The 13200-nt window shown below is 34.6% G+C and overlaps 1 protein-coding gene across 3 annotated transcripts in view; it reads right to left on the bottom strand.

The window, feature by feature from the left end:
• Positions 1 to 11443, bottom strand: part of LOC135832466 (uncharacterized) — a 57122-nt gene extending 45679 nt beyond the window's left edge. Inside the window, exons 1-2 of one of the 3 annotated variants that reach the window (XM_065345727.1) lie at positions 11107 to 11443; positions 3792 to 3866 (exon numbers count right to left, since the gene is read on the bottom strand). The gene's annotated coding sequence lies outside the window, so the exon portion shown is untranslated. The remainder of the gene's footprint in view (positions 1 to 3791; positions 3867 to 11106) is intronic. The other 2 variants (XM_065345728.1, XM_065345729.1) reach the window with 2 other exon arrangements.
• Between the last annotated feature and the right edge of the window lie 1757 nt (positions 11444 to 13200).

Here is a 13200-nt window from a genome sequence, read left to right as displayed (position 1 = left end):
ATCTGAAGAATTTAATTTGTTTAAGTTTAACCAACAGTTGAATGAAATTTAAAATACTCGCAAGTTGCAGCTTTTAAACGCCTTTTGGTAAGATAAACTTAAGCATATGGGAAGTACATAATTTTGACCTGGAAGGTGAAATCGGACCATATATCGAGGGAGTCGACACACATAATTATGAGTATAGGTTTAGGTAGATTAGGCGGTTATGTAAGTAATTACGTACTTCAGTACTTGGTATGGTAGTACGTGGCATTTTTTTTTTCAACAAAAGAAAAGAATAGCGTAAAACGGGAAACAAAAGGCTGGCGAAGATTACGTAAGGTATTAAGGTGGAGGGTGAGTGGCGTCGTTGGGTTCATAAACGCATCGAAACGATGCGATGGACGCGGACACAATTTCCTTATATCCAGTACATGAGAATGGCCGTTCGTGTGGATGTGCGGTTATGTGTAAACCTGTACGCGTAAATGGCCCCCAAAGGGAAGGGCGATAAAAAGTGCCTACATTTCAATCAATAAACGGGAAGCGAGAACGTTTAATCCAAGTTGAGAGAGTACAGAGGTTATCCTTCAGTCGATAATATTGCCCTCGTTGTCGTTGTCGTCCTTTTTCCCAACTCTCTCTCTCTTCTCCATGCCCGATTCCGTTCGCTATTCTTGCTCGTAGTCGTAATTTTCGCACACTTAGCCAAGAATGGATACTTTGGTGCGAGTGTATTGGTGGAAAGTTCTCGGGCACGTTTGCGAGAAAGCCAGCGCCTACGGTTCCACGTATCGACACTTTTTCCTGCCCAGATTTGGGCGAAAGGCGAAACGACGCCGGATCATTGAAAAAAAAAAGGGGGAATTGTTAACAACCTCCCTGACTATTGTATGGATTCTTATGTGTATATTTTTTCATTTCTCCTTATTATGTGAAAAATACCCCAGCACGAGAGGGAGCGAGTGAGAGAGAAAGAAGCTAAATTAAAACAAAAATCATAACCGACGACGAGAAACAAGAATGAGACCGAATACAGTGTTACCATAATTTCAACCTTTTTTCCAGGAAAATTCCTTCGTTTACTGTTAGTTTTAGCACTCTACATTACATCTCAAAATTACCTATACCCACATAGCGCAATCGAATCGATCAGAAGATAGCAACTTTTGGCTATATGGTGAAAAAATTATACGTAATTAACGCTTTAAAATGCCTGTACCAAAACGTTTAATTAATCGAGCCATATGTTTTACCGTTTAAAAGAAAATGTATCCTCATCAAATGTGATTTGTGGTTAATGAACTTGTGTTTGTGGAAATGATGTAAACATTTATACGTGTTGTTTTCTTTAGGAAATTGATTTTCTGCGTACGTGTGTGACAGATGTACTCGTCGTATATTGTATACATACTCGCATATGTTGTACACGTTGCTCTGTTAATAGGCCAAAGGGATGAAAAGTTTGTCGTATTAATGTAACCTGCGAGCAGCGCTAAACTAGCGTTGAAATTTAATTATGACTTTTCCACATACCGAAAAGTCGATTACGTTTTAATGAATTTTCTATCGATAAAGCAGTTCGCAGTTCGCACACGAAATTGCATCGTGCGAAAAGTTTAACTTTACCCCAGCTTCGGTTCACTACGATGAATAGTCGAGCGTGTTTTTATGATTGATTTTCATTTTTTTTTCAGATTCTTCACCCTTCTCCTACCCCTTTACTATCGCTATAATTTTCTCTGCAATTTTTTTCTTCAGGATTTTAATTGGAGCGCGGGTAGCTTCTATATTTCTTATTAATTTACTTAATTTCATAAGAAAACGAAAAATTGCATTCGGATCTGGAATTTTGTTTTTTTATGTGTCAGAAAGAGAAAATTCTAGATAATCAATATGACGTTCCAAGTGATGCTTTTCACTCAGAAACTATGCAACACTTTCTAAACTCATGTAGGCATGTTTGCCCAACCATTCTTATCACAGAAATAATGTCATGCTCATTCGAGGTAAAGTTTCTCTGTTTCGATAACAATTTTTGCTTTCGCACGACCATTCAATGACCTTACGCTGAATAGTGAATAGCAGAGGAATCGACAAATTCGAAATGAGAAAAAACATCACACGAAGACATCGTTTGGAAATTTAAGGGGTAAGCATGGTTGAAAAAATATTCATTCATTTGCAGCAAAAAAAAAGATTTGGTCATTTGCATATATAAAACACCTTTGATGACGACCCAAATGCATTTGGGACCACTGCTCCTTCAATTCACGTTGGCACTAATTTCCTGAAATAGAAACATTTTTGTTGATTGTTTTTAAAAAATTTTTATTTTGGATTCTCGAAAATCTGTTTTTTGGACAATTTTAGAATCTATTTTTTCTAACACTTTTTGAGTCAAACCTCTAACTTTCAAAACCTTGAAAGCCTTCTTTGTTCAAGTAAAGTCCAAAATCCATTTTCAAAAGTTACTACCACAGCCCCAGCAGATTCTTGTGGATTCTGAATCTGGTAAAATCCGCGTAAAAGCATGCTCAATAGGAACAGATTTTGAAAAATTGTTCCTAAAACTATAGAAGGAATAAGTACAATTTTTATCTATGTTTGTAGAGCTGACTAAAATTTTATTTGGGTCTTTTTGAAGATATTTTTCCAAAACCAGAAATTCAGAAATTCACTGGAGGCTGTAGGACGGCTCAAAACTGCCGTCAATCGGATTGAAAGATCGAAAACAGTATGTAAATTTAAACATCAACTTTCAACCTAAACTGGATAAAATTTTAAAACTGTTCATGAGCCAAATTAAAATTTTCAAAAATTGCCAAAATTTCAAGAAAACTGAAATTTAGCATTGGCATATGGTGTTTGATCCCAACCTTCAATTTTTTTAAAAGCTATTTATGAAAAAAATTATTGCTGAATTTCAAGTTGGGAGGGGCACTATCATTCTATGTAAGTAAACAAGATCATCAAAGGAAAATTTTCAAAATATGTATTTTCAACACAAATCGCTCAGGAAAAATTTTTACAATAAAAAATGTATCCAATTTTTCCAATCGGTGTTCGCCAGGTCACCATCGTGCTTAGCCTATATATGTAAACATTTGATTTTTCTTTTCAATAAGTCGAATTTAGGAATCGCGACTGACGTGGATATTGAACACCTGCGTCATGTTAACACACGTTAAAAAAATGATTAACTCAATGTCAGCGAGCAAAAGACGATAGGTATTGAGACAGGTAAGTAGGTAAGGTAGGTACCTGTACCTTCGTAAGCAGGTAGGTATGATAAGAATGTATTGGTCGCCGACAAAAATAATGCGAATATCGGATTGGCAGTCCACGGTTATCTGAACACAAAAATACCTTCACTATAAGTAGGTCCTAATCAACTTTCTGTGCATAGGTAGCTTATCAATGAAATTCGCCATAATAATAACAAGACATTCGAGTACTTACTTGAAAAATGTTTGTAGAAAGAACGAAAACAAAAATTTGGAGAGCGAGAGATACCAGGTAGGCCATAGGGTACCGATATTCGGTAAGTAGGTAGGTAGGTAGGTAGGTACCAAGCATACATAAGCCTACGTATATAAAAATTTATTTACCTAGACGATATTTGTGTAGTTTTTCCCGCCAACAGCCAACTCTTTTGGCAAATTGAATCGAACCTTTCCCAAACCATAGGATAAATTTTAATAAAAATCAAGCACAACTTCCGAGTTCCACACTTCTCATCAGCAAGTTACCAGCTCAAAATGGTATACATAGGTATTTAAAAAATATTTGATCCAAAAATTTCTTACCTACACAAAGTCCGCGTTTCTTAATTGATGAAAACCCCTCATTGTAAGGCCTCGTATCAAATTTCCACCAAAATTCTGGAAAAAGAAAAAATACAGACTACGTATTACCTAGGAATTTAAAAAAAAAAACCGAACCTAGTTGAAGAAAACAGAAAAACTCGCCTTAATTAAATAATATTTCGTTAATCTACTCTTTTAAATACAATGAACTCGCGTTTAATTGCACGTTACAAAGAAGTTGCGTGTTTCAGGTCTTTAAAACTTTGTTTCATTCATAGATATGCTTTACACCGTTACACCTAAGCTTTTATAGGTATTTCAAGCCTGCAAAATGTGAATTCAATGGGCCTTGATGCGATGATTTTTCATCCAGGAAATCTCATCAAATAGATTTATACTTAGTCGAAACTACTTTAGTTGGTAAACATAGAAGATATTTAAGCTTACAGATACGAAGGAGTAAAATGCAATTACTATACACAAAGTAACTCTGCTGCGCTGCCGGTAATCAGCACAGAAATTTCAGCTTGTAATAATTCAGTGGTCAATTCTTAACGACGACAAGTGCTACAAAGTTAATTTCCAACTCTATAACAACTTATAAGAGTTACACCGAAACAAACAACTAATTTAAAATCAACAACAGCTGCGCATTCTGAATCATTTTACCTACAAAAGTAGGTACGTACTACATAGGATGCTATGCTTCTTTTTGTTTATTTAGCAATGTTCGAAAATGTTTGTCTGTAGATTTCAATCGTGAGTATTAGGTACGAGTATAATATTTTACAACCAATCGATTGGGCAATGGAGATTAGGTACATCGTGAATGCACAGGAGTAATTTTGTTAGTAATTTTCCGACACTCGATAGAATCGAGTTCAACATATAGGTAGAGGACCCAGGTAATTGGTAAGCAATGAGTGATTCAATTGATTATGGATTTCCATTTCAATCTGTACTGATCTACGTATTAGAAGAAAGCCCGGTGACCTCATTTTGCAATTGTTTCTCGTCCTTCGAAGTTTGTTATCTGGGGTGAGGTGAGAAAATGATTCTCCATTTATTATTTTTTCTCTACCTGAAAAGAGTGGTGCTGGAAGCTCTTTCAAGTTGAAAAAAAAAACCAAAAAGAAGTGAAAAAATGATTTATCCAAAAATTCTTTACTTTTGTGCGAACAATTTTCTAAAAAATTCGTTTTATCAAGAAAAAAAAACTTTTTCGCGGTCATTCAAAATATTAAGACATGCCCACCACCATTTTTTGAAGGACGTCTATTTCTGTAAGAAAGAAAAAATGTTCACAAGTCCTTCTAATAATCGATGTTTGTCCATTCTTGATATTTCTTGAGATGTGACTTTGCCTGCAATTTTTTCTTCCGAAAATGAACGAACCAATGATGTCTATGATGGGAATGGAATCACCGGCGGCCATTACTCTTTCTCCTTCGTTTCACGCTATAGCTGTTTGTATTATAGTATTTCATCTCACTTTCCATCACTAGAATGAAACACCTTTTCTTTACCACCCAACCTGACATTGAGGACACTACCCACGTAAAAATGACCTAATTCAAAATGAAAAATCAGATGCATGTTTCAGAAGAAAAGGCCAATTTCTGGTGCATTTTTTAGTAACTTTTCACCAGAAAAACAATGGAAATTGTTTTTTCAATTCTCAAGTATTGATTTTACAATATATGTACAAAAATAATTGCTGGTTCATGGTTTATCATCGGTTAACCAGTTGAAAAATTCAAAAGAAAAATTCCGGCATATCCAAAACAGAATCCATGAAATTTTCGAAACTTTTTCAAGGAAATTTTCAGCTTTTTATGATGTACGATAGGTAGGCTATTTCTATTTTTCTGTGGAAAATTTTAAAAACATATGTCTACGTCATTATGACGACTGGTAAGCAAGCATTTTCCTTTTCATTAAATCTTACAAATGAACGATCATCGGATACCTTCTATTCAACCCACGCACAAGCGGAAACCTGAAAAAAACTCGGCTCGTTTCCAGTTCATCCTAACAAAGCTTATAAACTCGTCGGTAGTATTAAATGACACGCCGCTAAGGAATGAAAACCTCAAACTCGAATGTAGGTAAACTTTCCACCAAAATTCGCTGTTCAGTTTTGTAATTTACGTACATTTGGAGTAAATTTAAAACTGACGCGTTTCACAATGACGTCTTTATTTAGTATTCTCATGACGTAGAATAGTTTTCTTACCGTCGACGTTATACCTAATCGATTATAGGTAGTAGAGAGTAAGAAGAGAAAAAAATTATAAGTTACTTATAAATGCTACCAGAAAAGCTTCGTTATTCGACAGAGTACAATCAAAAGGTTCAAACGGAAACTACAAATCAACATTCAAAACCATGCATCTGACAGAAGCTTTCAAAACGGTAGTGGCGAACTGGCGAATAAAATTTTTTTCCCGATCGTAAAAATCGTAAAGGAAAACGGGAAAACGCCACGGTCACGCCGCGCCGCGCCGCGCCGATTTATCGATACGCTAATTTTTCTTTCCACGTCGAATAAAGCTCGAAAGAAGAAAGAGTGTGAAGAACTTGAGAAGCAGGAAAACAAAAAGTAAACGAGAATAGTAATTTAAAAAGTTTCATCGTTTATAGGTTTGTAGGGAGAAGTAATAGAACAATAATGGAGTTGTTACAACTTCTGCTACAGGTGGTTGTAAATATTACAAGACGCCGAGCTGCTTTTATCAGCTGCCAAAATTGTTTTTCCCTTTTATATTCCATCGAATATATTTTCGCCTCTGCGACGACTGCGACGAGTATACGAGATTCTATTTTTCTATATACACCGTCACGTTCGTTCTAAACATGTAGCGAAACCCGTTAACTGTGCCACCATAAAACGCCAATAATTTATAAACGCTAAACCGAGCGCAAATGTGAATTTAAAAATTTCCTTTTTTCTACCCCAGCTTCTCTCTTACTCGTTCATTCGCCAGCCACCGCAGATGAATTATACGCGTCCAATATCGATACACGGCTTGATTTATACCATTTTATGGTACGTAAGGCTAAGGCTTTAAGCTATACGGATTTTTACAAACGTGACTACCTTTGTGGTCATGTGGAAACCATTTTTTAAATTTTAATTTTTTTTCTCGGCCGCCCGCGAGCTTCGTAGCGTGAAATTCGACCGTTAAAAATGATAGGTATTGAAAATTTTTCATTTAACGACCCAACGATCATTTTATTTTCATTCATGTGGAAGTTGACTCGACATAGATAAATTCGAGATCTACTTTATATAGAACGTAGGTATGGATGTACCTAATCTACACTACCTACTGTAGTATCACGATGTGTATGTGTACGGATTTCTCTGGGAAAAGGAAGGCGCTGAAGACGAGAAAATCATAATTAAAGTACCTACCAACCTACCTATTGCTCAACCTCGAAATTATATAAACTACGATTATGCAGAACGAAAATTTATTCATACACCCAAAGCGCATAGTACAAATAGGTACCTACATAAACACACACTTTTAGTTCTAAATTCTGTCACTTGTATTTTTCGTCCAATTTCAACAATTATCAAGTATAGAAGGGGCAATGAGGCAGCTCAGAAAGTTGCATTGATCCAAAATTGACTTTCTATCATGATGAGGGAAAAAATAGAACATGAGAGATGCACAAAGTAACGCAATATTGTTGCACACAAATTCTTCATATCTACGCATACAGGATGTCTTGACACAAAATATCCTCCTTGAACCAGTAGCATAGGCAACCCATCCTGATTTCATGTATGGATGTTTGCCCAATCTCGGTGCTGAGGAGACCAAGTTAAGCTCAAACAAAAATAGGTATTTCTCCTCAGTACACTCGGAAATTTCAAATTACACCACTTACAGAACCATGTGCTCCATTGTTAGCAGTCGAGGGAACTTTCAGTCAAATTATTAATCGATACGGTAGTGGGTATCTGAACCCAACTAATAAATTACACTTGATACTAGAAAAAAAAGTAAAATTTACCAACTTTTAGCAACATTCAGAGGCAGGATTGACAACCAAAATTCTAACCGCTTATACTTTTTTACTTCCCTTCACCCCCTCCCACCATTGAATTCAATAATTGACAACGTTCGATTACTTAGCGCAGACTCCAACACGGTATATTGGTTGTGTAAATTTAGGAGTTCATTCAAATAAGAAGATACCTTATGTATGTACAAACAGGTATGCGTATTGTATGAATGTACTTAATCGAGTGAAAAAATATGTACCTATTTCAGCACGGATACATTTTTGGCCTAATTTATAGGCTTCATTTAAAAGAGAAAGTTTTAAAATCATCATGTTTTCCAGTGAATTAATTTCAAACTTTTCTCCCTTGTTAACTAAAATAGGAAATTCAATAAACCGTTATTGATATTAAAAGAATGTTTCAATTCAATGACACTTCAAAATATGTATTAAGTAGCTTAGATGCCAGACGGTCTGTTTTTCGATCTCTTGCTTTAGATACACATGTTTTCAAGATCAAGTGTGACTATTCATTGAAATATTTTTAAATGTGATTATTTTAAGATTTCCAAGAAAATGTTCAATTTTTCTCAGGTTTTGTGATTTTTTGTTAAAAGAATATCTACCTGTAATATATTTTCTGAAATTTGGAAACTATTTTTGCCAATTTTGAAAAATCAAAAAAAATTGCTGGATAAGTTTTTGCTTATTTTTCTCGATTTTTTGAAATTGACAATAACCACAAAAAAATTGGCACTACTGTATTTCAAAATAAAGCGATTTGAAAATTTTTAACCGTTCGGTACTCGGTAGAATCATAAAAAGTGGTCCTGAATTTTGACGGCATGTAGGTCTAGGTATCTAGTTTACTTTTTTTTTTTGAAAAAATTGGTTTTCTTGAGTCCAACTCTAAGTTGAATACATACTTATTATGAAATTTTAATTTTTCAAAACTGAAATTTGAAGTTTTACCAATTGTGGAGGACTATTATACGTAGTGCAATTTTTCAAGACAAGCAAAAAGATATTTTGGAAATAGCCTACCTCTGAGATTGAATGTGCTAGAACAACAACAAACTTTAGGTGTATAAAACTTCATGTGCCCCTAATGCCTCCAATTTTAGAGATAGATCATTCTGTAAGAGAATACTTTTTGTTAGCCTCGAAAGCTCGAGCCTGAAAAATTCTTCAAAAATTTGTTATTTTCGAAAATTTAGAAAAGTTTTTAAAGATGGAACTTTTTTTCAAAAAAAATTCTTACACGTCTCACGAAACGATTAGCATTGGTGATAAATAGCCACTTCCATGAGTTCCTCCTCCCATTCTGTACTTGAACGCTGCTGGTTGAGCACGCTAATGCCAAAGACAACATTTTTTTCGAAAATACCTTCTCTTTAAGGACCCATAATGTGCTCTCCACGGCTACCTTCAAGGACAAATTTTTTCATGATTGACTTTCAACTCAAAATGAAGGTCTCCACTGAATTTGGTTACAATTCTTCGGCAGGTTTTTTACTCATGCATACATCCTGATGTTGTTGCATCAGGTGGGAAATTCACACTATGGAAATTTCAGTCTCTCGGCGAAAAACAAGGGGTATAGGTGAATCCTAAATTTTATAAAATGTTAAAAAATCAAAATATTGACAAGGCAAAATTTTGTAAAATTGAAAACTTTCTAGTTCCAGCTCCCCAGTTAGGTCCCTTCTTATTAAATACATATATAATCAACACGGGTATATTCAAAAAAATTCCATCGATTTTGATTTATTACCTACAAGTTTGAGAGGACCACCGGAAGTTTTTTTCTGGAAAAGGGAATTATCTAGATAAATGCTGGCGCATGAATAGAACATTTTTGAATAAATTAAATTTTTTCATTCTTATTTCATTTTTAGGGGGAAAAAATAAAAAAATGGGAATTATTTTCTCACCACAAGTAACAATTTCAGAGGGTAATTGGTGAAAAATTGCAACCTTGCAAAATAAGGCAAGGGAGAAAAAAGATTTTCAAGTGAAGTCCGAAATGCAAGGTTTTCCTTTTTTTTGAACAACTGCTTATTTTTCATGAATTTTTAAACTATTGATTTTTGGTAAATTTTTGTGATCGATTGATTCAATCAAACGTATTTGGTTACACATATTCGATAGGCCCAACTTCTGGGTAGGTCTTAATGTTTAAGTTGCATCCCAATTCTTTGAAAATTAAAATATAGGAATCTAATTGTAAGTCGCGAGAGTTGATGTTTTTACAAGCCCCTCACATTCAAAAAATTTTTGTCTTCTGTTTTATTATTGTGGTCCAAAGTTCAACAGTTACATTATAAATGTCAAAAAAAATTAACTCGACAAATTTTGTAAAAAAAAAAAAAAAAAAAAAATGTTTACGTAAATAGATAGAAATGTCATGAAAACTGAGTAAAAACTAAACAATTAGGCATTTATGAAGATCGGTTAAGATCATTTTTTGAACGAATTCAATGCCTCAACAAACGTTAACTTGCCGAAATTCGAGATATTGAAATATTTACCTACATGTAATGTAAATATTCACAGTGCAAAAAATACACCGACCAACTCGTCACTCGACCGGAGACCGGACTCGAAGTTTGCCTGCTCTTACGTATCGATTCAGGATGTCGAACTTAATACAGATTCGAATTTTCAGGCGACACTGATCAGAGCGCTTTCAATACGAGGAAGATTCTGGAGACTCTAAATCGGCTGAAAAATTGCTTACCTATATCAGTTTAAGAAAAAAATTTCAGTAGGTAATCAATTTTCAAATTTTCATCACATTATATCACAAGTACTAAGTAGGTAGGTAGGTAGGTAGGTAGGTAGTACAAATGCTGGGCCATTTTAATAATTTTTAAAAATTCGTCAAAAATTAAAAAATCAACGGCAGAAGCTCAAAATTTGACTTCGAAGTGAGAATGACATGTTCTTAATATTTTAGGTACCTACGTGAAATTTAAGCTTAAGAAATTTAAAAATATCATTTTAAATTAAATTTTACTCAATTTTTTCGTACCCATATTGTTACTCGGAAACAGCTGATGTTAATGAATACACGTGAACTTCTCAAGATCTAAAAGTAATTTTTTAGCGCTCATCTAGATTCATTCTCATACCGTTAAGAAACAATCATGTTTCAAAATTTGAAAAAAAAAAATTATAAACTTTACAAACCAACACCTCCCTCGCTATTCCATAAACATTATGGTAGATAAATCGTTTCAACCCCCACAATCATAACCGGCTAACCGGAAACCCACTAAAAAATACATCACTTTACCTCAGATCATATTCCGGTCATAATATCCAGGTAAAATCTGTTTAAAAAGCAATAAACCGAGAAAAACATGGCATAAACGGCACACGAAAAAATTTCATAACGCTTTATTCGATCGTAAAAAACTCGAACATGTCACATTTTCCACTTTCCAGCGAAAACTTTCTCTAATCGAATCGAAATAGTCGAGAGGAAACCGGCACCTTGTTAAAGCTCGCGTAAACTCGTACTGCTACAAAATTTAAATACTTGGCGCGTATTTTCAAATGATAAGAAGTCCGAATACATTACAATTATTGATAAGGAAAGGCGTTAAAAGAGTCGCATTTGTTTTTAACTAAATTACTCTCACACGAAAACCGTGGCTCATGGTGTTGGGGCGTTACGGGCGATCCGCGCGCGCTTTCTTCATCGGAGTCAATAAAGAAGCGTTCGCACAAATTAACAAGGAGAGTCACGCCGAACGCGAACCACCGAAACGTTCGTTGGCGAGAAATTTTTTCAGTTATTGCGTAAAAATATTCGTCTTTTTACAAGGTTATTAGCCTATCGAAACTTTGATACAAATTCCTCATAGACAATTTTTCATCCCTCTGTTCAATTTTCAACTTTTATTACCTACGTATCGATTTTTACGGCGTAATTTCCCGGTCGGTCCCTCTGTTATTTATGCAAATCGAGTAGGTATCCAAATAATTTTACATTTGTTACGCAAGTTTTCCAGTGAGCATTACATATTGTCATTAATTCAGCCTTGGGAAAATGAAGCAAACCGGTAAAAAAAAGTACCTACCTAAATAATTGGAAAACAAAACGAAAAAACTTTCATTAAAATTGGATTGAAATATAATTTCATAAAAAATTGCACTCTCTACTCGATGATTTTTTCAAATTATAACTTGAGGAGAAAACATGGGGATGGGAGAGAACTGCATTAAAAATGATTGGCGTTTAGTGCATTAAAATGAACGACTTCGTGTTTTATTGATTTGTCATTTTCTTTGCCAGCGACCCTTTCAACACATAATTAAAATACCAACATAAAAAATTCCTATCGCCATCAAACAATGAAGAGGGGCTTTCGAATTAAATTTTAAAAAGGAGAAAAATCAGCATTTCAAATGACAAAGAGTACCAAGTAATAATCGTTGTTCTGCTCTCGCATCGTACAATTAATTACTTCAAATGTTTACACAATTAGTAGGTATAGGTACCTACCTATTGCCTACTCATATCATCTTGACAATCACCTATCTGAATTAAAATAGTGGTTAGTGCCAATAAATCAAGTAAAGATTACTATAGGTACCTAATATGCCAATTTAAGTATTCATTTCGATATCACAAAAATGAGTATCTTCGATCAGAAATTCTAGTAAGTACCTACATGATGGGAACGATGTATATACATATTACGCAGGTATTCCAAAATACGAAAAACGAAAACTGCTTGAGCTGAGTTTGAAAAATACGTATTACGATTGGAACTTTTAACGTATAGTTAGTTACTTACGAGTATTGTGTCAGCTCGGAAACACAATACAGTGTATATTTCGTATATCCGAGCGTTGTGGCGTGAAATCAATACCACTGTTGAGGTTTCTCGGCTTTTATCATTTTTTCCTCACTAGTTCGCCTATTCGAATAACGATTTTTTTCCCGACGAAAAATTCTCTTACTGCTAAAGTGGTCAACAAGAGAGAATAACTTTAGCATATGTGAAGTACTCTCAAATGTGCACGAAACTTTGACCTCTTTGAGGTTTAATTAAGCGAGATCAAAATGGACACTAGGTACTCGACTTTTTATCCGTTGCAAGTTGTATTTCCATCCTATCTGGACCATATTTTGCTCCTTGCAAGAATACAATAATATCTAACTACTTATAAATGAATCAAACTGTACGAGTACACAAATATAAATATACAGAAAGATTACAATGACATTTTCTCTGCACCATTGACCATTAATACAACCACCTGTTGCGTTTGGTATTTCATACGCCAAAGCACCAAGGATAAAACTTTTTATCTCGATTGGTTTCTTATTAGAGTTATACCGAGTGTATCGTTTTATTCCTTAAATCCACTTTCGTAA

The sequence above is a fragment of the Planococcus citri genome, chromosome 1 (genome assembly GCF_950023065.1).
Source record: "Planococcus citri chromosome 1, ihPlaCitr1.1, whole genome shotgun sequence".
NCBI classification, from domain to species: domain Eukaryota; kingdom Metazoa; phylum Arthropoda; class Insecta; order Hemiptera; family Pseudococcidae; genus Planococcus; species Planococcus citri.
Note: the sequence above shows the minus strand (reverse complement) of the source record. Positions and strands in the feature narration are given on the sequence as shown.